Source organism: Oryctolagus cuniculus, chromosome 8 (genome assembly GCF_964237555.1).
Source record: "Oryctolagus cuniculus chromosome 8, mOryCun1.1, whole genome shotgun sequence".
Classification (NCBI taxonomy): Eukaryota; Metazoa; Chordata; class Mammalia; order Lagomorpha; family Leporidae; genus Oryctolagus; species Oryctolagus cuniculus.
This window is the reverse complement of record NC_091439.1, coordinates 103,330,225-103,353,789: the sequence shown is the minus strand read 5'-3', so window position 1 is coordinate 103,353,789 and position 23,565 is coordinate 103,330,225. Positions and strand designations below refer to the sequence as shown.

The following is a 23,565-nucleotide window of genomic DNA, read 5'->3' as shown; positions in this document are numbered from 1 at the left end:
GGTTGGGGCGCCGGATTCTGTCCCGGTTGCCCCTCTTCCAGGCCAGCTCTCTGCTGTGGCCAGGGAGTGCAGTGGAGGATGGCCCAAGTGCTTGGGCCCTGCACCCCATGGGAGACCAGGAGAAGCACCTGGCTCCTGGCTCCTGCCATCGTATCAGCGCACGGCAGTGCGCCGGCCGTAGCGCACCAGCCGCGGCGGCCATTGGAGGGTGAACCAATGGCAAAAGGAAGACCTTTCTCTCCGTCTCTCTCTCTCTCTCTCACTGTCCACTCCGTCAAAAAAAAAAAAAAAAAAGAGACACCATGGAAATGAATGTGATAAAGAATAATTTACTAAGAGCTATGAAAATAAAAATAATATGATCTATTTTTATACTGTAAGGAATTGAAAAACATCTGTATACTCTTCATAAAATACCACGGCGTGAGAATGATGCTAATGAATCACATTGAATGGCACTACAGTCCAGCTTGAAGAAAGTCGTCTTCTTTCCCCATTAAGATATTTTATTTTTTCCTATGTTGCTAACACTTAAAATGTGCCAAAGAATTTGTGTTTGGAATCTTCAGGTAGATTTGGTTAACAACTTTAAGTCCTGAGGGTCCTGTCTGGTAACTTAGACATGTTCAGTGTCACTTAGTAGAATCGTCTTTGCTTCCTGCCTCTTGCTGTCTCCCTAGGTTTTGCAGCATATCTTTTTGTTTGCTGTGTTCTGGAATCTCCCAGCTGCACTAAGGAACCTCTGCTGTGAACACCTTTATCTTATTTACCTGTTTGACTTTCTTTCCATACTTTGGCATTGATTGGAACCAAAGTATCCAAAAGATCATTCAGGATCGAATATTTTTAGTTTCAGTGTCCAGGTCACATCTGATGTGGAGAATGTGTGAACACAGGGATCTTCTTACTTCTTCTTCTCTTTGGCTTGCGTGTTTTCTCCTTCCTCACCTCTCTGTAAGTGCCCTGCTCACATCCCCACCAACCAACACATACACTGTGTCTCTTCCCTCCTTCATTCTTTGTCTCTGCAAGGAAAAGAATAACTCCCACGAGGGTTACTTGAGTTTATTCACAAATTCTAATTAGAAATAAAAGTCCTGAATGGACCATTTATAGCGCTGGACAATTCCACACTTGTAAGTAGAAAGTATATAGACATGGTAATTGTACATGGAGTCAGACATCATTAAAATTACTTAATCTAAAGTCAAAATGGCATTTGAAGGAAAATGTCTTACTTCATGTAATGCTTGTATCTTTAGTTCCAAATGTATAGCATTTAAATCAATTCTATGAAGCTCTCAAGAATAGAGATGAGTTTCTAATATTTTTCAGAGCAAGAATGAATATTAATCAGTAAAGGGCACTGTTAACTAGTGTAGCCCTGGCAATGAAAGTTTGTGTTATTGCTGATGCTGTATCCTTAAAAGCATATATTTACTGTGAAATAAATGAATAATTTTAGCAGGCATAAATCATATAGCAGACAATAATGTACAAAAATTATTTGTGTTTGTCCCAATTTTATCTTTTTAGGTGAATTCTACCGATTTTCAAGATTGATTTTACAAATTCTCTGTGCTTTATATATTTTATATATATATATAATGTATATTATATATTAAGATGTATAAATAAAGGTGTATAAACAAAGGTGTCAACAGATAAGAGACATGGCATTCTTCTCTAGTGGATGGTTAAGAACAATGAACAGCTAACACCACTAGAGTGGTTCTGATAGAGCAGGCCTTGAAGATATCACTAAACCTGTGTGGGCCTCACTTTCTGTCCCACAGATTGAGAGCATAATGACAGATATTCTTCGGATGCTAAGTGGTTAACATTTAAATAATCCCTCTTGCTTTATAAACTTGAGCTGTCTTCCTTCACATTTCAGTAGTGGGGAGGGATGCCATTCATGTTTGCTCTTATGTATGATAAGGTAGACAAGGATCTCAGTTGGGATGACAGGCTGTAATTTCCAGATTTAAAATGTTGTGTTGACTAATGTAATAAATTCATACTTAGTTATAAGTAGAGGCGATGAGTACCAGGGCACACGATCCGTGCAAGCATGCCCCTGAGACAATGTAATTTTCAGCAAATCAAAATAATCAGCAAGAGAGCATATATTTCCTTAATGGAGTGCTGAGTGTTTATCAGCTCCAACGAGAGTGCTCATTAAAAAAAAGGAAGAAAGGGGAAAAGATTCAGTTGAATTTTTAATCTCCAGTTATATAAAATGGTTTAGTGAATGTTACATCTTCATGACTCATAGATCTGGAAGGGTTAATTCCATGTTGAAGAGAGCAATATAATAATTATAGAAGTGAGTATAATTGTTACAAGTGGATTTGAGGAATTAAAATGTCCTATACTTTCATTTATTACCTTAGAGCATCAGAACATGGTGGGAAAAAAAAGCTTTTTCATCATTTGAACAGGCAAGTAAAATTAATGCAGAATTTAACAAAAAAAAAAAACACTGCAAAAGTATATAAAAAGAAAAAAAATTATGTACTTTATTTCTAGAGGTGAAGAGAAAGTCAGCTAGAAATAATTCCTGTGTTTAAAAGGAGCACGTTGGGGAGAGAAGTATCTCTATATATTGTTTTTCAGAATCCCTGTGAATCACCAGCAATGTGAGGCTATAGCAGTCACAGCGCTTTCCTTCCAAACCAGGCATTGTGCTGCTAATTAGAATTGGATATTGGTGGTTGTGGAAATGGAGGAGACTATCAATGTTACTTTGTGTTAAATTTTAATCACACAAGTTAGGACATTCAGAATTATGGTTTCCATGGTAACCACAACACTGAGCCCTGTGTGAAGGCATTACAGTGGGGGTCTTTGATTAAAAGAAAGTAAACCAGAAGTGAAACGAAATACTCCATATGTGCAGCTAAAGTTACAAAAAAAAAAAAAAAGTACAGTTCCCTTGTCCTTAATTATATTTGTTTAATGGTATGTCACGTGTTTGTGCAGTACACTGAATGGTCTGTTACAATCCTCATGTGGATGTTCTGTTTTCATTAGATTTTAAATGATTTTTATAGCACTTGTGCATTTTAAAAAACTTATTCAATTTGTCTTTTCATTTTTAAAATAACTGCAAATCTGACTTTAGGGAACTTGGGAGAGTTCATATGGAAGGAGAGGATATTTCTTTCACTGGAAATTTTCTTGAAAATATGGTAAATGAAATTGTACTGGGACTTTTGCTTACAATTTTCATTTTTAACATGGGGCTTGAGGAAGCCATTTAAAATTCCATTTTAACAATTTTTATCACAAGCATGAAAAGAATCCTGAGGAAGAAATGAGACTGATTGATTCAGTGAGTGTGAAACACTGGATCCATTAAACGATTGTAGTGGAAAAAAGTAGTTGGACCTGCTGATCACTGAACGCAAAATGCATTTGGAGAATATTTATTTACTTTGAAAATATTTGAGTTAGCTATTAAACTGTTATTATATTCCTGTTTCACTTTTGTAAAATTTTAATGTTTAGAATATCCTGGAAAATAATTGTGTTTCATACAATTACATACATGCATAAGCATGACTGAAAACTCTTTATGCTATAGGAACGGAAGAGGCTTGCTCAAATAAGGATTTTTCATGCACTGTAGTGGTGTTTACTGAGCAACTATTACAGTTTTAATTTTGCTAAATCATCAGCATCTAAGTGTATCTGTTTCAAGGATCTATGGCATAATGACATTTTTCAACTTAATATTTTATTTATTTTCAAGATAACCTTTATTGTTTGAATTATAGTCAAAGACTCTATGTTCCACTAAACAAAAATTCAACAAATAGAAAGTTGAAAGATCACAGTTGAACAGGAAAATAAACAAGAGCTATAAACAACAGTTAAATGAAAAGATGTTAATTCTTGTTGACAATAAAATACATATTTTTCTAGATTGTCATCCCTAAATATATAAAATATTAATCAGACTGATATCCCACATGACATGGTTCAAAACCCATACAGAACTTCAGCTCAGGTAATATAGGTCAGTACTTCTGTATTAATATTAGGCCTGGATGTATGGCAGCATTTCAGAAATTAAAATCAGCCCCATTTTACAGACCACTACTTAGCTGAAGAGGTCGGCAGACTTCTCTTGTGAAGGGCCAGCTTGTAAATCCTTCAGGCTTTGAAGGCCCTGTGGTCTGGAAGGCCAGACACTGGTGCTGTAGGGCAAAGGCAATCCCAGTCACTGTGCAGACAAGTGCATATGCTGTGATCCAGCAAGATTTCAAATGTGAGGCTCATATATTTTTCACATGTCATGAAATATTTTTCTTCTTTGACTTTATTCAAAATTTACAAAATGTGAGAAAGAAAAATCTGTACCCACCAGACATACGAAAAAAGCAGAGTGGCAGGGTAATCTTGTGGCATGTGGCTGACTAAACCTTGGTCTATTCAGTTTTCTGGTTCTGGGTTGGTGTTGGAGAATAGTATTTTTTACGATTTTTGGACAAAGATGAGAATACAAATACTGTGTTTTCAAAATTATTCTGTGTGATTTCAACAGATAATTTGAATATGATGATCCATTCTATTTTGAAGAAAAAACAGTCATATAACCTACATAGACTTAATAGAATTAATGCCTGGCACTTTTTTTTTTTGCACATGTTTTTTTGTTTTTGTTTTTTTTTTTTTTATTTTCAATTTTATTTAATAAATATAAATTTCCAAAGTACAACTTTTGAATTATAGCAGCTTTTCCTCCCATAACCTCTCTCCCACCCACAACTATCCCATCTCCCACTCCCTCTCCCATCCCAATTTTCATCAAGATTCATTTTCAATTATCTTTATATACAGAAGATCAACTTAGTATATACTAAGTAAAGATTTCAACAGATTGCACCCGCAGAGACACACAAAGTATAGAGTACTGTTTGAGTAGTAGTTTTACCATTAATTCGCATAGTACAACACATTAAGGGCAGAGGTCCTACATGGGGAGCAGATGCACAGTGACGCCTGTTGTTGATTTAACAATTGACACTCTTATTTATTATGTCGGTAATCACTTGAGGCTCTTGTCATGAGCTGCCCAGGCTATGGAAGCCTCTTGAGTTCGCCAACTCCGATCTTATTTCGACAAGGTCAAAGTGGAAGTTCTCTCCTCCCTTCAGAGAAAGGTACTTCCTTCTTTGATGGCCTGTTCTTTCTGCTGGAATCTCACTCACAGAGATCTTTCGTTTAGGTGTTTTTTTTTTTTTTTTTTTTTTTTTGCCGTAATGTCTTGGCATTCCATGCCTGCGAAACTCTCATAGGCTTTTTAGTCAGATCCAAATGTCTAAAGGGCTGATTCTGAGGCCAGAGTGCTGTTTAGGGCTTTTTCCATTCTATGAGTCTGCTGTGTATCCTGCTTCCCATGTAGGATCATTCTCTCCTTTTTAATTTTATCAATTATTTGCAGACACTGGTCTTATTTATGTAATCCCTTTGACACTTAATCCTATCTTTTTGATCAATTATGAGCTTAAACTGATCACTTTAACAAGTAAGATGGCATTGGTACATGCCACCTTGATTGGAGTGAATTGGAATCCTCTGGTACGTTTCTAGCTCTACCATTAGGGGCAAGTGCACATGTTTGTTTTAATCAAGTTGAGAACTAGACAAAGGTTTAGGCAGATTGAGGTGAACACGTTAATTAAGTGTTAGGAGAGTATTCGTACACATGGGACTACAATGAGCTGCCTACTACCGCATGCCAGAATTAAGCTGTTCCAGGCCCAGCAGTTTACATACACACCTCTCTGGGTGGACTGATGACACTTTGGATCCCTTGGTATGGGACAGTATTCCAGAATCTGTTTCCGTCTCCATGCCTGGCTGCCCATGTGGGAGAGGGTGAGATGATGGCTCCTGTAGGCTGTCTTCTCGTGGTGCCCTGACTTGGCTTTTCCTAGGTGCGTGCATGTGGAGGGTGACAGCTTGGGAACAAGATAGCTCTCTAGCTTTTCTTCTTGTAAGAGCACTGTTGAATAACTGCTTCTCCCAGTGATGCAGTAAGAACCATGCATATGATCTCCAACACACAGCTTCTAAAACTCTTGGAATCTCTGAAATGACAAGTGTCTTTTTGGATGCAAATGCGATTACTGGTGGCTGGGGCTCCTGGATCCTGTCAGGGTCTGGATTTTCTACCAAGACGTATAACCATGTGATTAGGGAGTGGGAAGGTTTAGTCTGCAGGGAAAGGAGGTGGCCTGGACATCCACTGAGTGACCAGTGATTCAATCAGTGACTTGATCCATCATGTCTGTATGGTGAAGGTTCCAAAAAGCTCTCAAAGGACAGGACTCAGAGAGCTTCTGGTGGAGATCACGTCAGGGTACTGGAAGGCTTTGCTCCTGGGCAGCTCTGAAGCCCCGTGCCCCTTCTCCCATCTCTTTTGTTTCCATTCCATTGGATTGTGAGTTGTACGTTTTTATAATTAACATGTAAATTTCTGTTGTTTTCCTAAGAGTTGTGAGCCATTTGAACAGATTAGTAAACAGAGGAAGGGTTGGTGGAGATGTTGAGAGTTGATCAGTGAGAAGCACATTGAAAGTTGGCCTCTGGAGTTGGAGGGCAGACTTGTGAGAATGTGACCCGCGAGCACAGTAGTCACCCCAGGTAGATTGGGGTCAGAATGGAACTGAATTTTAGAGCACATGGGTTGGTGTGGAAGGCAGAAACAGAAACAGAAGCCTACACAGCTGATGACCAGAGTTGTTGAGGGAGGTGCTGTGGGGAATTTTCCCTAGAAACCTTTTGACTTCATTCAACCTTAATTTCTTCCTTTGAGGCTCTGAGATTTAGGGCTTCACCATATGAATGTCGAGAGGATCCAGGTCAATGCGTAGCATCCATTGTGTGCAGGCGCTGTTCTAGTTTTTGGACACATAAGAACAAGCACCTGTTATCATGGCGTCACAGTCCATTTGTACCGGCAGACATTACTCCAATAATTACACTAATTGATGTTCAGTTGCAAACTAAAATAACTTCTCTGAATGAAATAATATTTTTGAGAACATTATAATAATGAAGAGGAAATGGGATGTGTAACACAGAAATCTAGGTTAGCCTGGTGGTTTGAGAAGGTCTCCCTGGGGACTGGAGAAGCATGTTCTAGAGAAAGGGACCGGCTTGTGGGGACAAAACCCTTGTCATTGCAGGAAGCATGTTTCTGTAGTCTTTCCTGTTTTGTTACTACAAGGAATGATAGAACCTTGCTGTTTTCCAATTGCTGCAAAATACAAGAATAAATGTGTGGACTGTAAAATGTCATTCAGTTAGGAACCTCAAACAATCTACCTGAAAAGGCATAGAATCATGTAATTTAACACCTCTTTCCTGGCTTTAATATTTGTTATTATGGTGAATAGTTTGGCGTGGTGTTACTGCTAAGAAGGTAGAACATTCCTCAAATACAACAATTTTTATCACTATTCTGAATAAAAAAATAAAAATCTTGGTACTGTCTTTAAGTAGCTCAATCTAAATCAATACTATGTTAACTCTTTTTTTCCTTTGCAAAAGGTGTCTGGATTACTTCAGTTCAAAAGAGAAATCCATCCATGTTTTCAACAATCAGATCCAAAATTGTTTTGAGTCATGATTAAACAAATTTCAGTACTCTAGTATTTTACCTGTAGCCATTACAAAAGAATATTTAAAACAGTTGAAATATACCTGAAAATAATGGGATACATATAGACAAACAGATGTAAGTAAAGGGGTGAGAAGGTGTGAGTGTATTTATATTGGATTCCACTTGACCCTAAGTTCTTTGCTAAGCCCTTTCCCATACATGATCTTGGAAAATCATCGTAGTAACTATTTACATCTTTGAAAGAGATGAAATTTATTAAGGGTTAATTAAACATATTAAATGTCAAGGTTCTTTGGAATTACTGCTTCTTGCTCATTATGGAGAATCTAAGAGTAGTAATACATTGAAAAACAATCATGACTTTACAGTGAACGAATGATTCCAGTAGGAAAGCAAACATAACATTTCACAGTTTTGGCAAACTTTCCCCTATGTGTTAGGAACTTAGCCTTGCTTATAATTAGTGTTATATTAGCTATATATGTTTCTTCTTAGTATGTGTTAAGGTCATGGTTCTGTGAGAGGAACGACTTGTAATCTCTTAAGCACCAAATCTTAACTGTGTATTAGTTATGATCTACCTAATTCAGATACATATCTGTAGTAATATCCAAAGGGATCCTTTAATTTGAGATTTATGATGACAATAAAAATTTATTATGAGTTTCTGAAGCATTCTATGGCATAAGAACTGTTCATTAAGCCAATGGAACAGCAGACTCTATTTTGGCACACATCATTTATTTCAGTTGATTTTAATCCTTTATAGTCCTGAGAAAAAAATGTAAAGTGATGTGTTAAATATTAGTACCGTTCTATGAAAAGTAGATTTTCTTTTAAATTTAAGGGCATAAACTAGAGTTTATAATGACAGATTTTTTTTACCTTGAATTTGCCAAATTCTTATGTTAAGAAACTTTTTTATATTAAATGCAAAACATGTTGTTCACATTTCTAAATGCTAAGTTTTCTAAATAATTAACTTTTTTTTTTTTTTGACAGGCAGAGTGGACAGGGAGAGAGAGAGACAGAGAGAAAGGTTTTCCTTTGCCGTTGGCTCACCCTCCAATGGCCACCATGGCCGGCGCGCTGCGGCCAGCACACCACGCTGATCCGAAGGCAGGAGCCAGGTACTTCTCCTGGTCTCCCATGGGGTGCAGGGCCCAAGTACTTGGGCCATCCTCCACTGTACTCCCGGGCTACAGCAGAGAGCTGGCCTGGAAGAGGGGCAACCGGGACAGAATCCGGCGCCCCTACCGGGACTAGCACCCGGTGTGCCGGCGCTGCAAGGTGGAGGATTAGCCTAGTGAACCGTGTGGCACCAGCCAATAATTAACTTTACTTAGTGTAGTGGTTAGCCACAAGTGAAAAAGAATGCATTTTGATTTGTATAATTCAACATCTGCTTGTCACTAGAATGCTAAGGCTACCAGAAAAATTCTATGCAGAAGTGACTTCTGGTTATATTATGTTTGATTCAGTTCAGCCAAATGTATTTGAAAAGGAGTCATAGATATTAGCAGGAATAAATGAATCTTAAAAAGTTTATCCATTCATTCACAGAAGTGGTGAAAATGGTCATAATGAAAATAGGTAACACTGAAAAGGCTCTGGGCCATTTCCTCCAGGTTTCCCACACAGGTGCAGGGGCCCAAGGACTTGGGCCATCTTCCACTGCTTTCCCAGGCCTCAGCAGGGAACTGGATCGGAGTGGAGCAGCTGAGACTCAAACAGGCACCCATTTGGGATTCTGTGGCTTTACCTGCTATGCCACAGCGCTGGCCCCTACATTGTTTATTTTTTACATCTACTCTATGAGAGCAAATTCAGTTTGCTTCTCAAAGGATAGATGAGAAAACTGTGGATTAAGCAATTGCAGATGATCAGACAGCTGACATGGGAAAACCAGCCTTTGAATCCAAACTGAGACTAAAGTGCTTTACAATATACCTTCTCACTGTTTTGCTGTAGGTTCTAGTGTAAGTTTTGACTCTACTGGTAAAAATAACTTGAGGAACTGAATTTCACAAGTCAAATAATGTAATTCTTATAATAGTTAATAAGCTGCTACATGTTGCTCTTACAGAATGGCAAATACATTTAGATGATGATGCTTATTATTAGAGGAGTTAAGATAGTATTTTTTTTAAAAAAGATTTATTTATTTATTTGGAAGAGTTACACAGAGAGAGGAGAGAGAGAGAGAGAGAGAGAATGAGAATGAGAGAGAGAATCTTCTATCCGCTGGTTCACTCCCCACATGGCCGCGATGGCCAGAGCTGTGCCGATCGAGATCCAGGAGCCAGCAGCCTCCTCTGGGTCTCCCATGTGGGTACAGGGGCCCAAGAACTTGGGCCATCTTCTACTGCTTTCCCAGGCCGTAGCAGAGAGCTGGATTGGAAGTAGAGAAGCCGGGTCTTGAACTGGTGCCCATGTGGGATGCTGGCACTTCAGGCCAGGGTGTTAACCTGCTGCTCCACAGCGCTGGCCCCTAAGATAGTATTTTATCACGTCTTTCTCTTGCAAATAAGCAGACTTTTTTGCTGTATTTAAAATTGTTCTATCTCCATTTTGATTGACTTTTTCATACAATATTAAGTAAGATGTTATTATTTCCAGATTTTTATTATTTTATATTTAACTCTTTCCTTTTCTAACATACTAAAGCATAATAATATAGATAATGTGGTTAATAAATCATTTGTGTTATTAAAGATTTGAAATAGTGTACCTTCATGTTTGGAGAGGCAAAACGTAATTCAGATATTTTAACTATAGTGTGTTTGTACAAGAAAATATTCTGCACAACTTATTCAGCATGCCAAGTTAGTAAAAATGTAAAACACTGTTAGTATTGTTCTTTAATAGGTGAGCTTATCTCCTATAACGGCTCAATGATGTCATTGGTATTTCCTTAAGCTAATAGCAGTATGCTGCATGCCACAAATCATTCCATGGAACCAACTGTCATAAAAGAGAGTGAAAAGTTTTATATTTCGACCAAGGGTAAAAATAACAAATAAAAAAAATACAGCTATGATTACCTTAGTCTAATTTGTATAGCCTTTATTGCATTCCTATGGTATTCTAAATTGGGAAAGTAATTATACGAGTAATTCAGCACGACTTCTGCACTTTGGATTCAGTGACCAAATTTATACTGAATGCCCAAATATAACACAGGGAACCTGCAATAGTTTATGATAGTTTTAAAGAATTAATAATAGAGACAATTTTAGTTTCCCGTTTTTCTAATGGATAGTTAAGACTAGAGCCATAGGGAATATCTCATTAAAAATGATGGTAGGGTGGGGAATTTGGCATATGAGTTAGAAGCTGATTAGGGTGTGCATGATGCAACATCAGAGTGTTTGGGTTCGATACCCAGGTCTGGCTCTGGGTTCCACCTTCCTGCTATGGCAGGCCGTGGGAGGCAGCAGTGATGGCTCAAATGCCCGGGTTTCTCACCCTCACGGGAGATCCAGCTCCTTCCATTGTGAGCATTTGGAGAGTGAACCAGCCGAGTGAAGGCACACTCTGTTTCTCTCTGTCTCTCAAACAAAACAAAACAAAACAAAATAAAAAACCAACAAAAAAATCAAAATCAATAACTTCTTTGATATTCAAAAAGTAAATTTAGTGTTATTTTTCACATATTCTCTTTCAAAATCTTTAATGAGAAAATATTCTCTGACCTTTAATATTTTAATAAAGCCTGGAATTATAATACAATAACTATATAGTTAATCCCTTAGTTTTCTTTCTTTATAGCCCCTAAGCTTTCACACTTCAAGGCATGAGGGTCTCATAATTTTTTTATGTATAACATCTGGATGGTGTCACAGAGGTTTCCACAAGAAAGAGAAAAGCGACAACTGCACCTTCTTATTCTTCCCTTCTATTCAAAGCTCTTTAACAAACGTTTCTCAGCCATTGTTGTAGAATTATTTGAAGGATTGGGAAAAGACAATAGAGATTCATATCCCAAGATGTAATGGAGGCTGCCTGTTCTCTTATGTAATGTATATACTGTAACATTAATTATATAAATGCTTGCATTAAAGCTATAAAATACTTTTCAAGCATAAATATGGGTACTCTGTAACTGAATAAATGAATTTACTAGGGAATAAATGGATGGCTGGATGAAGAAATAAATGGAATGGTTCCTTGTAAATCAGTTAGTCAAAATTAGAAATTAGTGTTCTATGGCATTCTGTAGACTGTGTTTAAAAGGACTGTCTGAAAAATTATCAAAATGTACCTGATGGCGAGTCTACATTATATCACTGCTGGAGCAAGAAGGTGGTGCTGGAGGGGTCAAAGTGAGAGAGAGAGGAAAATAGAAAATTATTTCAAAATGAAAGAACTCAGTGCTCACTATCAGTGAAGTGGACCTGTGGCTCCCAGAGAGGTTTGACCAAAATTTCCCATTCCATATTGCATTAATTGACTATTATTCTGCGTGTTTTCTTCTTGAATTTTTTCTTCTTGCTTTCAGTGAATTTCATCTGCAGTGAGCTTATTGCCTTGGACCCTCCCTCTCTTGCTGGGCCCCAGTTGGCCAATGAGAAGGCAGGAAGGCAGTTGTAAACTACTGACCCTGCACCTGGGTATTTGCAGCCCTTGGGGGTCCTAGCTGCTGCCCATTTTCCTTCTGCTCTGCTGCTTGTAAAGACTTGCCTTGTTACTGACTATGCAGAGCTTAATTTAATCATTTCTCCTTCTGAGAATAGGTTACCAGAAGCCTTGTATCTGTTTTCCTGCCCTTACTGGTATGGACGACTGACTTTGGACTACAGCCAGATTTTCTGGTTGAAGCCTTGTGAAAATCCTCCTAGGTTATTTGTTTGTATAAAGTACAGATGAGTCAGTAATGATGAATTTTAACATTCTTAAAATGAATATATATGGCATTAGGATGAGATTCAAATCTAAGTTGAATGATGGGCTAATTTTTTCTTGGAATTTCAGTGAAAAACTGAGCTTGTGTCATGTGAAAAAATTTGTATTTACTAAATTTACTAAATCTAATATATAAAATATTCCACTTATTCATGAGAGAGCTTCAATTGTTCTTATAAGTTAATTCCAAGTAAACAACGGTAGTGTAGAAAGCTCTTTATTTTTCACCTTGATAATAATGGCTTAAAAGTCTGAATAATGGAATTTCCTTACTAATTTTGTTTTCTTGATTTTTAATGTGTCATTAAGAATAGTGATTTCGTTGGTGAAATTATGATTTGGGTATTGTCCGCTCTAACTGTACTTGGCCTGGCTGATCAGTTTGTTTCTCCAATTTGTTTTAAATGAAAACAAAGATATTCCTTGAGAAAACAAGTTACTAAACATCCCATTTTATTGAAGCATTTTATGATATATATATATCTATCTCATCCCAAGCTTTTCCTTTTCATATCTATATCTATCTATCTGTCTATCTATCTATCTATCTATCTATATATATATATATCAGTGTGTGTGTGTGTAGTTTATTTTATGATATATAGAAATAAGGTATCCTGATACCTTCATTAATTCAAAATCCACAATTGTTCTTCCATGTGAACCAAAATGAAGGCTTCCAAGAAGTGTAATTATGTACAGGTCTAAATAGTCCAGTTATAAACAAAACCACCTCATTCATTTTTAATTCTGTTTAAACAGTGTAGTTTTAAAGTGTAATAGGACTATAAACCCCCTTAAACCATTTTGAATGAGGAAGTAAAATGTCATTTTTATTATTAAAATATAATTGGCCATGATTTGATATGTAAGGTTAATGCAAAAAAGAATTGGTCTAGCTGTGCTTTTCTTACTTTTAAAGACATGCTATGTTTCATGCACCTTGAAAATTTATTTAAACAACAGAGTGACAGGGAGAGTGAGGGAGAGAGAGAGATTTTCAATCCACTAGTTCTCTCCCGAAATGGCCTCAACAGCTGGGTTTGGGCCAACCAAAGCCAGGAGCTAAGAACTCCACTCTGGTCTCCACATATGTGGTAGGAGCCTAAGCACTGGAACCATCATCTGCCGTCTGCCAGGTGCATTAGCAGGGAGTTGAATCAGAAATGGATTAGCCTGGACGCAACCAGCTGATGTGGAATGCAGGTGTCCTAAGCAGTGACTTAACTTACTGCACAGCAATATCACCCCTTTCATGTGCTTTTAAAATTCAGATTTGTATAGAGCTAAAATTTAGTTTATTCTTTAGTAAGGAATCAAGATATGGGAACTTCAGCATAGAGAGATCATGTAATTTCATTTTTGTCAGTGAGGATGGACATGCTAGATTTTTACAATAATCAGAATTTTACATGTGTGTTTTAATCTCCTTTAAAGAAAAAACAACTGCTTAAGTCAGAATTGTGACAAATGTAAGGGAAGGAAACATTAAAATTCTAAATATTGTTTCCAGTTTATCATTACTAACAAGAATTTATGTTGGATAGTAACTTGTGTGTTATTCTGACTTTAAATTTATAACGTTGCAAGCTTGGGCTCTTAAAGATAATTAGTATTCAGAGGTGGTGAGCTTAATAGAATAGAATTTTCTCTTTTTGTTTGCTATAAATGCAAGAATTATATCATTACTATTAACAAATATACAAAGAATCCCTTTTGATCCTTCATGCACATTACCCAAATATTAGTTTTTTTTACCTTTTCCCATAATTACTTTTCCTTTCCCTTGTCTTCATTTATAAACACTTCAATGTGTGTTATAATTATTCTCTCTTTTGGATCACTGTAGTGTATGATATGCATGTTGACTGAAAAAAAATCAGGATATTCTCTCATACAGCCACACAGCTATGACTGCAGTTAGGAAATGGGTGGTGATACAATACTAACATTGAATCTCTAAGCAGAACTGGTCACATAATTAACAGGATCCAGTACAAACTGATGATGTGAGGCTTTTGCGGGGAGATCAGTTTTCCCTTCCCATTGACCCGGCAACCTACCCTCCAGTGGCAGGTGACCTCTAAGTGATTCCAACATCTGTGCCCAGGCGTTCTTGGTACCCGGATGGGGGTTGAGAGAGGAACCCCTGATGAGTACCTGCAGATACTCTGTAGTGCCACCAGGGAGTCATCTCTTTGCCCTGCCCTGAAATGCTACAAGGTAAGTTCTCAGCCCTGACCCTCCATGCATCCACACACAGGTTGTCCAGTGTGGGAACAGAGCTGCTGATGCAGCTGTGGGTGGAATGGATAACTGAGAACCTTTCCTAGAGGTAACAGGATGGCATGCTGTGCATAAACCAGAGCCCAGCCCTGCTGCTCATGCGGTGCCTCCCATCAAGCTTTGCTTTGACAACACAAATTCAAATGTGAATTGTTAGGAATTCCAAAGCTGTTAACCAGAGAGCACCAGACCCCAAGCATTGCTGCTTTGAGTAGGGGTGCTCACAAGGCTGCATGGAGCCAACTCTGTCTAGGAACCATTTTCAGATTTTTTCCTGGTGTCCAGAAACTGACAATTATAACAAAAGAAAATTCCTGATCATATGTTATATTCAGTGATCATGCCTCTTTATTTTTTTTTTTATTACTGGAAGTCTGTCAGTCTTTTTATTTAATGATGTGTGTATTTATGGAGAACGTAGGCCAATTGTTTTATAGAATGTCCTTCATTTGTTTTTTTCCTGATGTCATATCACAGCAGGGTTCACCTTACACATTTTTTTTTTTTTTTTTTTTGGCTAAGCAGAGTTAGACAGTGAGAGAGAGAGACAGAGAGTTATAGACAATGAGAGAGAGACAGAGAAAAAGGTCTTTCTTCCATTGGTTCACTCCCTTGATGGCCGCTATGGCCGGTGCTGCACCGATCCAAAGCCAGGAGCCGGGTGCTTCCTTCTGGTCTCCCATGGGGTGCAGGGCCCAAGCACTTGGGCCATCCTCCCCTGCCCTCCCAGGCCACAGCAGAGAGCTGGACTGGAAGAGGAGCAACTGGGACAGAATCCGGCACCCCAACTGGGACTAGAACCTGGGGTGCCGGTGCGGCAGGCGGAGGATTAGCCAAGTGAGCCACAGTGCCGGCCCACCTTACATATTTTTGGCAAGAATAGTGTGGAATTGATGTGGTCTATGCAACACATCCTTTCAAGAGGCAAGAGAGGCCATTCAGGAGTAGTTGGCCAGCCCTCCTTCTCCATGGAGATTGTTGTAACAGGGGAAACAGATTCTTATGCAACAGCTTCCCTAGCTTTACTTTGGCTTGTGTGTCCGTAACGAGGGACTTCTAATGGGAGATGACCTGTACCAATATTTACTAGCAGCATTAAACCTGTAGACTTGAATCCGTAATGATGCTACAGTGCCATTAATACAGTTTTGGTTGATAACTCTTTCCTTCTTTATCTTTTGTCAGAAATATTACCAATTTTTATTGTATTCTGAAATTCTGTTTTTCCACCTTGGTGGCATGTCAGAGATTTCCAGCATATCTTAAGTCAAACTGTTGGAAGGACTGCTTTCCTTGACTGAGTCAGGAAATACTTGGAATATTGCAGAGATTTCCCAAACACTTTCATAAGTGATATTGCTAAGAAAATCATTTAAAAGTTTAGCATTTTGAGTGTTAAAGTGTATTCAAAGATGAAAATCCTCCCAGGATGCCCATGAGCGGGACATCAGACTTGGGGGCTGGGACTGAAACCCAGGCACTGCAATATGGGATGCCTGTGATTTAAGCAGGAATTCTTTAGTGCTAAATCTTGATTAGATGAAGGGCTGGTCTTGTGGGTCGACAGGTTAACTCACTGTTTGGGACACCTGCCTCCCTTGTCACTGTGCCTGGTTCAAGTTCTGGCTGTTCTGCTTCTGATACGGCTTCCTGCTGATAGGCGTGGCAGGCAGCAAATGATGGCTCCGGGGCTGGTACTTTGGTCCCTGCCACCCATGAGAGATCCAGGGTGGAGTTCCTGGCTTCTGGTTTGCTTGGCCCAACCCTGGCTGTTGCATTTAGGGAGTGAACTAATGGATGGAAGATCTCTGCCTCTTCCCCTCTATCTGTTACTCTGCCTTTTATTTTTATTTTTTCAATTTTTTAAGAATTTATTTATTTATTAGAAAGGCAGAGTTACAGAGAGAGAGAGAGAGAGAGAGAGAAAGAGAGGGAGAAAATATATTAGTCTTCCAACCACTGGTTTACTCCCCAAAGATCCACAACAGCCGGAGCTGAGCCCATCCAAAGCCAGGAGCCAGGAGCCTCCTCTGGGTCTCCTATACAAGTACAGGGCCCCAAGGACTTGGGCCATCTTCTACTGCTTTCCCAGGCCATAGCAGAGAGCTGGATCAGAAGTGGAGCAGCCAGGACTCAAACCGGCATCCATATGGTGGCGGCTTTACCTGCTGTGCAACAACGCCGACCCCTACTCTACCTTTTAAACAAACAAATATTTATTATAAATAAAGCTTTAAATGCAATTGGAAACCTAGTGTCTAATTTACCTTGGCAAATAAGAATAATAGTAATAAGGGTTTCCACGTCCAACTAGTTGGGTCTAATTAAAATCTGTGAACTTTCCTAAACTCCTCAATAATAAATGCTTCACTAATATAAGATACATGGTCCCTTGTATGTGACTTAATTATTTATTTATTATTTATTTGAAAGGTATAGAGACAGGGAGAGAGAACAAAATAGAGAGATAAAAAGACCTCCCTCCCCTCTGTTGGTTCACTCCCAATATGCCTTCCCAATATGTCAGTCACCAAGACTGACTCCAGCTGAAGCCAGGGGCAGTAAATCAGGGTAACAGCTACACTTAATGCCCAGCTGTGTCCCCGGTACCCTGTCTCTATCCTTGTATGTGCTTTTAATAGGGACGTTCTGCTAATAAACATGTGTTAATTTTGAACAGTGCAGCTGAACTTTGATGAGTTTCTCTAATCCTTTATGAGTATGTACCACTGTTATTCACAGAGAAAGGTTTTGTTTACTTAACTCTTGCATTATTCTCTTGTGGTAAAGAGATGAGAGATAAATTACATCAGATAACACAATAGAAATGATTATTTCCGACAATTGAATAATTAAGCTTGTCATTTTGCTTAAGTCTTTAAGTGATTATTGGTCAATGAATATTTTTGTCATTATGTTAAAGGAAAAAGGAAGGAAGGAGAGCAAGACAAAATATTGGTTTGTTTTTTGCAATAATATAATAAATCAAAGTGATATTTCTGGATATTTTTCTTCTGCTTTGTCTTTAGTTGTTCAGGAGTTGATACTTCGTATGCATTCCAACAGCTTTCTCATCTAAAGTGGTTTGTGAAAGATAATTGTTTTCAATCAGTGTCATCAAAAAGTCTGTTTTTTTTTCCTTTCATCTCCATGATGAAAGTGAAAGTGCTATTATTAAATCTACATAATAACTTTCTGGTTATTCTAAAACTCAGGGATGACTAGTTTGGCATATTTCTACCATAACACAAGAGAGCGTGTCTGAGATACTGTAGCAGGATCCTTGGGCAGACACACTGGACACGAAAGCTCCTAATGGGAAAACAGCTTTTATTCTTGCCTGTGGGCCAGAGTAGAGTTTTGTCTCCAAATTGTGGGCCCTGATCAAAGCAGGGCGCTGGCTTACCTACCCCACCACAAACAACTCTAAGGTTTCTAAGACATAGTCAGTTATACAACATTTGATTGCCTATGTTAGAGTGCCAGTTATACAACTTTAACACAAAGTCATGCCTGCATGAACCCCAGTCGCTACAGTTGACCTGGTTGCATTGTGATATTTCTCAGAGAGCTCCCTTCACCCTCCCCCCACCCCCGCTTCACTGTTCCCAGAAAACCTCTGTGCCCACAGTTCTGCCTTTAGCCATTTTTTTCTCTACCTAAGGGGAGGGAGTCCCTGCCACAATACTAGTACTTCTAAAACATGTTAAAGACTGCGTAATAATAAACTCACAGTTGTATTAGGTTGGCTCTTATATGTTGATAATGATTTAAAATATTATAAATAATGGCCTATTTCCTTGAAATGTTTTGTTTAAGGTGGATTATTTTCATGAAGAATAAAACTTATAGAGGAAAGATGAAAATTTTTCTAACATGTTGTACCTAAAACAATTTCAGGAAAACATGAGCACTGAATGATGATGGAAATTCATAAGCTGGAAACTGATTGTGTTGGAGGCACAGTGTTAAGATTGTGTTATCTACTACATGATTATTTGCTGAAGATTGAAACGCTAGTTTTAATTTTTTCTTTAAAATTTATTTATTTGTTTGAAAGAAGAGTTATAGAGAGATTGGGATTGAGGAAGGGATAGAGAGAGAGAGAGAGAGAGAGAGAGCTTCCATCTTCTGGTTCACTCCCTAGTGGCCACAAAGGCCAAGGCTGGGCCAGGCCAAAGCCAGGAGTCTGAAATTCCAAGTTGGTGGCAGAGGCCCAAGTGTGTGGGCCAACTTCCTCTGCTTTCCCAGGTGCATTAGTAGGAAGCTGGAAGGGGTAGAGCACCCAAGATTCAAAAACCAGGTCATAAGGGATGCCAGCCCCACAGGTGGCAGCTTAACAAACCCACTGCACCACAATACCAGCCCCTGAAATGCTAAATTTAAAAGATGATAATTTTAACTTTGAAGTTATGTTGTGTTAATAGTATTAGTAGGGGCAGGTGCCGTGGCTCACTTGGTAAATCCTCTGCCTGTGGTGCCGGCATCCAGTGTGGGTGCTGGGTTCTAGTCCCGGTTGCTCCTCTTCCAATCTAGCTCTCTGCTGTAGCCCGGGAAGGCAGTGGAGGATGGTCCAAGTGCTTGGGCCCTGCACCCCATGGGAGACCAGGAGAAGTACCTGGCTCCTGGCTGTGGATCAGTGTAGCTCTGGCCGTGGCGGCCATTTTGGGGGTGAACCAGCTGAAGGAAGACCTTTCTCTCTGTCTCTCTCTCTCTCTCACTGTCTGACTCTGTCAAATAAATAAATAAAAATAGTACTAGTGATATGTAATTGTCACCCCTGCTCAGTTTATTTTATTTTCACTATTCTTTGTTATACCTTCTTCTGAATGCATCCTTTTTTCTCCTCTTTTTCCTTTCTTGTTTCTCAGGCAAAATTTTTAATTAAATGATTTTTTTCCAATAGAGCACATATCTTCAACTTTTCAGATAAAAATTTTGTAGAGCCAGGGACACCTATTTGAATAGTAGGGCATACATTTTCCCAAAGTAGAGATTCTGTGTAAAGACACTTTCCCCCAAGTTCTGATACTATTGTAGTAATCACATGTTTGAGCTTTTCTTCTAATATAGCATTGTAGTGTTCAGTAGTTTATGTTATTTCTTTATGTCAACACTTTATCTGTTTATTTTGTGCTTTAATTAATAAACATTAATTATATTTTCTCATTATCCAATGTTAGATTTAAATTATAGAATATAATTTTCAGAATATAAAAAATGTTTGATCTTTTATCCACATGCTTATTTATGAATTACATAAAAATCCATGATATACTATAAAGCACTGTTAATTTGAAATTATGAAGTATATTTTCTAAGCATAACAGTGACATATGGTTGTCTCCATTTAGGCTATCTCAATTTGGGCTGAAACATGGAAATCAAAGGAAACAGTATTTTTTTGGAAAAGCCCAAGCCAAACAATTTTTATATTTCTAAACCCTTTAGAAAAAAATGGAATAACCTTTAAATTTATTTAGAAAATCAATTGGGACAGGTATTTTTACCTTGCAGTTATGAAATCTGGGTCCTAAATTAGAATGCCTGTTTTTGATTTGCAGCTTTGCTCCCGACTCCAGCTTACTGCTAATGTGTACCCAGGGAGACATCACTTGATGGATCAAGTAATTTGGTCCCTGTAACCCTTATAGGCATTCTGGATTCAGTTGCTGGCTCCTGGCTCTGGCTTTGGCCCCAGGCTTGACCTTGAGCATAGTAAGTTTTGGAGGAATGAACCAGCAGATTGGATCCTTCTCTCTCGCTCTTGCTCTCTCACTCTCTCTCTCTCTCCCCCTCTCTCCCTCTCCGTCTCCGTCTCCCTCTCTTCCCCTCTCTTCCACTCTCTCCCTCTCCGTCTCCCTCTCCATCTCTTCCCCTCTCTTCCCCTCTCTTCCACTCTCTTCCACTCTCTCCCATGCCCACCTTCACTTTTGATCTCAAGACCGATCTGCCTGCCTCTGTATACAAGAAAAAAACAACTGAACTGACTTTTCTTCTGTTAAAATTAAAGAATAGGGGCCAGTGTTGTGGCATAGCAGGTGCCTGATGTGCTGGCATCTCATGTGGGCGCTGGTTCGAGTCCTGGCTGCTCCATTTCCTGTCCAGCACTCTGCTATGGCCTGGGAAAGCAGTAGAGAATGGCCTGAATCCTTGTACTACTGCATCAGTGTGGGGGACCCAGAGGGGTTCCTAGCTTTGGTTAGGAACAGCTCCGGTCATTGTGGCCAACTAGGGGGTGAAGCAGCAAATGGAAGACTTCTCTCTCTCTGCCTCTCCTTCTCTCTCTGTGTAACTCTGACTTTCTAATAAATACGTAAATCTTGAAAAAATTAAAGAATAAGGACATCCAAAGAATTTTATAGATTGCCCCTAAATGATCTATTGTTTAATTCAGTTTCAAGTTGTAGTGAATAAAGAAAAAAGGACGGATGAGCAATAAATTGGTCATTGTTTGTAGAAATAATGTTTAGGAGAATGTATATGACTTAATGTTTATAAAAAGTGATGGCAATATGTGAGTTATGGTAGATACCAGTGTGATAACTGCTTCTAATTGGTAACAGGACAAGGAATGTTGAGTAACCTTTTGTAAATTTTTATACCAATTTGTATTTGTTGCAACATCCAAGCGTATTATCAATGAGCATTTTTTTTTGTTGCAGAGGATGTATTTTTTTTTTTTATTTGACAGGTAGAATTATAGACAGAGAGAGAGAGAGAGAGAGAGAGAGAGAGAAAGAGACAGAGAGATAGGTCTTCTGTTGTTTCAACCCCACAAATGGCCGCTATGGCTGGCGCTGCGCCGATCTGAAGCCAGGAGCCAGGTGCTTTTTCCAAGTCTCCCATGCGGGTACAGGGTTCCGAGCACTTGGGCCATCCTCTCCTGCCTTCCTGGGCCACAGCAGAGAGCTGGACTGGAAGAGGAGCAACCGGGACTAGAACCTGGTGCCCATATGGGATGCCGGCGTGGCAGGCGGAGGATTTACCAAGTGAGCCACCGCACTGGCCTGGCCCGCAGAGGATGTATTATATGAATGAATTATTGTATGACACATTCATTAACAAACTAACAATCAAAAAGTCTGAAAAGATCTTTCACCATGATAGTCTGCTTTAGGAAAAAATCTCTGATTGATGTGATTGTTAAGGTTTTATTTTTGGGAAAATTCAGAAAACCTTTCTTTAATGTTAAAAAAATAAATGATGACAGATGTTTAAAATAGTTGGAGCCAACTTCCTTTTGTTTCATTATCAGAGGAAGTGTGTGTGAATATAATGGAGGATCAAATATTTCCCTTCAGAGAGGGAACAGTCCTTGAAGGAGACAGGTGGAATGTGGGCTTTGGTGAGGGAGACAGCTCTGGGGGAGTGGCGGGGGTGGGGGGGGGGGCTTTTTGCAGAAATACTTGATTAAAGGGGATCAAATTGACAATGTGTGAGTATTGGAGCAGTGAAGGCTTTCAGTAAACATTTTTTTTTTTAAGAAATGAGAGATGAATTTTAGATGATTAAATGACTAAGGTTGATCCATGTGGCTTTCTCCTATGTTGAGTCATCCAGACAAAAAGAGTGGGGGTTTCTTAGGTCTGCAAAGACCAAGACCTCTGCCCTTCTGCCCTACTTACCTGTGGCCTTTATTTTGAGCCTGTCAATGGTGGCTAGAGAGCCACTTCCTTTATTCTGGCTGGAACAAAGAAAAGACCAAGGAGCAAAAGGCAGATGCCAGCCACAGCTGCTTCTGCTTTTGGAGGTTTCCCAAATATTGTGCTCAATGACTTCTGTTCCTCGTGTTTCCTTTGACGAAATGCCACACGTACCCTGGTAGCTGAAGGAGTGGAAGTGCAGTTACTATTTTGGGTGACAGCAGGTCAGGGGCCAAAGGAATCTGCATTCTGCTGGTAACGGGTGGGGTGTGGGTGTAGAGAGTGGATCTCAGGTCATCACCCACAGCCCCTGCCACAGCAGTTGTCTGATCCTTCCCCATTGAACATATTCCAGGCTCTGGTCATCTGGCCTGTTTTTGTCTTCAGAATGGCATCCCAGTGATAAAATTTTGTTTGGGGTCATCTTATGTGCATTTCTCCCCTATTTTGAGCATGGTCTGCTTCTTTGTCTCTTTGCAGGACTTTTTTCATCCTATTGATACATTTTTGGTTGCTTTAGGAGCATTGTACTTAGACAAAATGATACAGATTGATAAATTGAACAAGAGAAAGAAAGCAGCACTTTGAATTAAACAGACTATTTGAATAGAGAAACAGCATTCTGTTCAGAAAATTCTCAGTAGGGCCAAGTCTTTGTTATGTTCACTTCCTAGTAAAATGTGTTATTCATTCACATTAATATGTGCTAATGAAATTAATATAGCTCAGATTTAATTTTATTAACTGTGTTGAATATTCATGCTTTTGTAAGGGGAATTTGAAAGGAGTACTCAATTGTTCATATGGACATCACACAGTCATATTTAAAATCTCTGTAATGTATAAAAAGAAAATGGTAAATTAATTAAGATTGTTGTTTACATTTTAATGACTATAGATAGAAAATTTGTGTCATGCGTTTACATAGTTTACTTGATCTAGGATGTTGTGTTGTGGTTTCAGGGACATTATAGTTCTCAAAATTCATAGCTTAAATTATAATTGTGTTACAATTTTGGGTAGACTTCATGTATGACCTGTGGTATATTTTTAACAACAATAAATTTATTTACTTTTGTTATTAGTTAT

General features: G+C 38.8%; 1 protein-coding gene across 19 annotated transcripts in view; it reads left to right on the top strand.

Moving 5' to 3' along the window:
- Positions 1-23,565, top strand: part of ADGRL3 (adhesion G protein-coupled receptor L3) — an 870,273-nt gene that overhangs the window by 203,097 nt on the left and 643,611 nt on the right. The window lies entirely within an intron of this gene.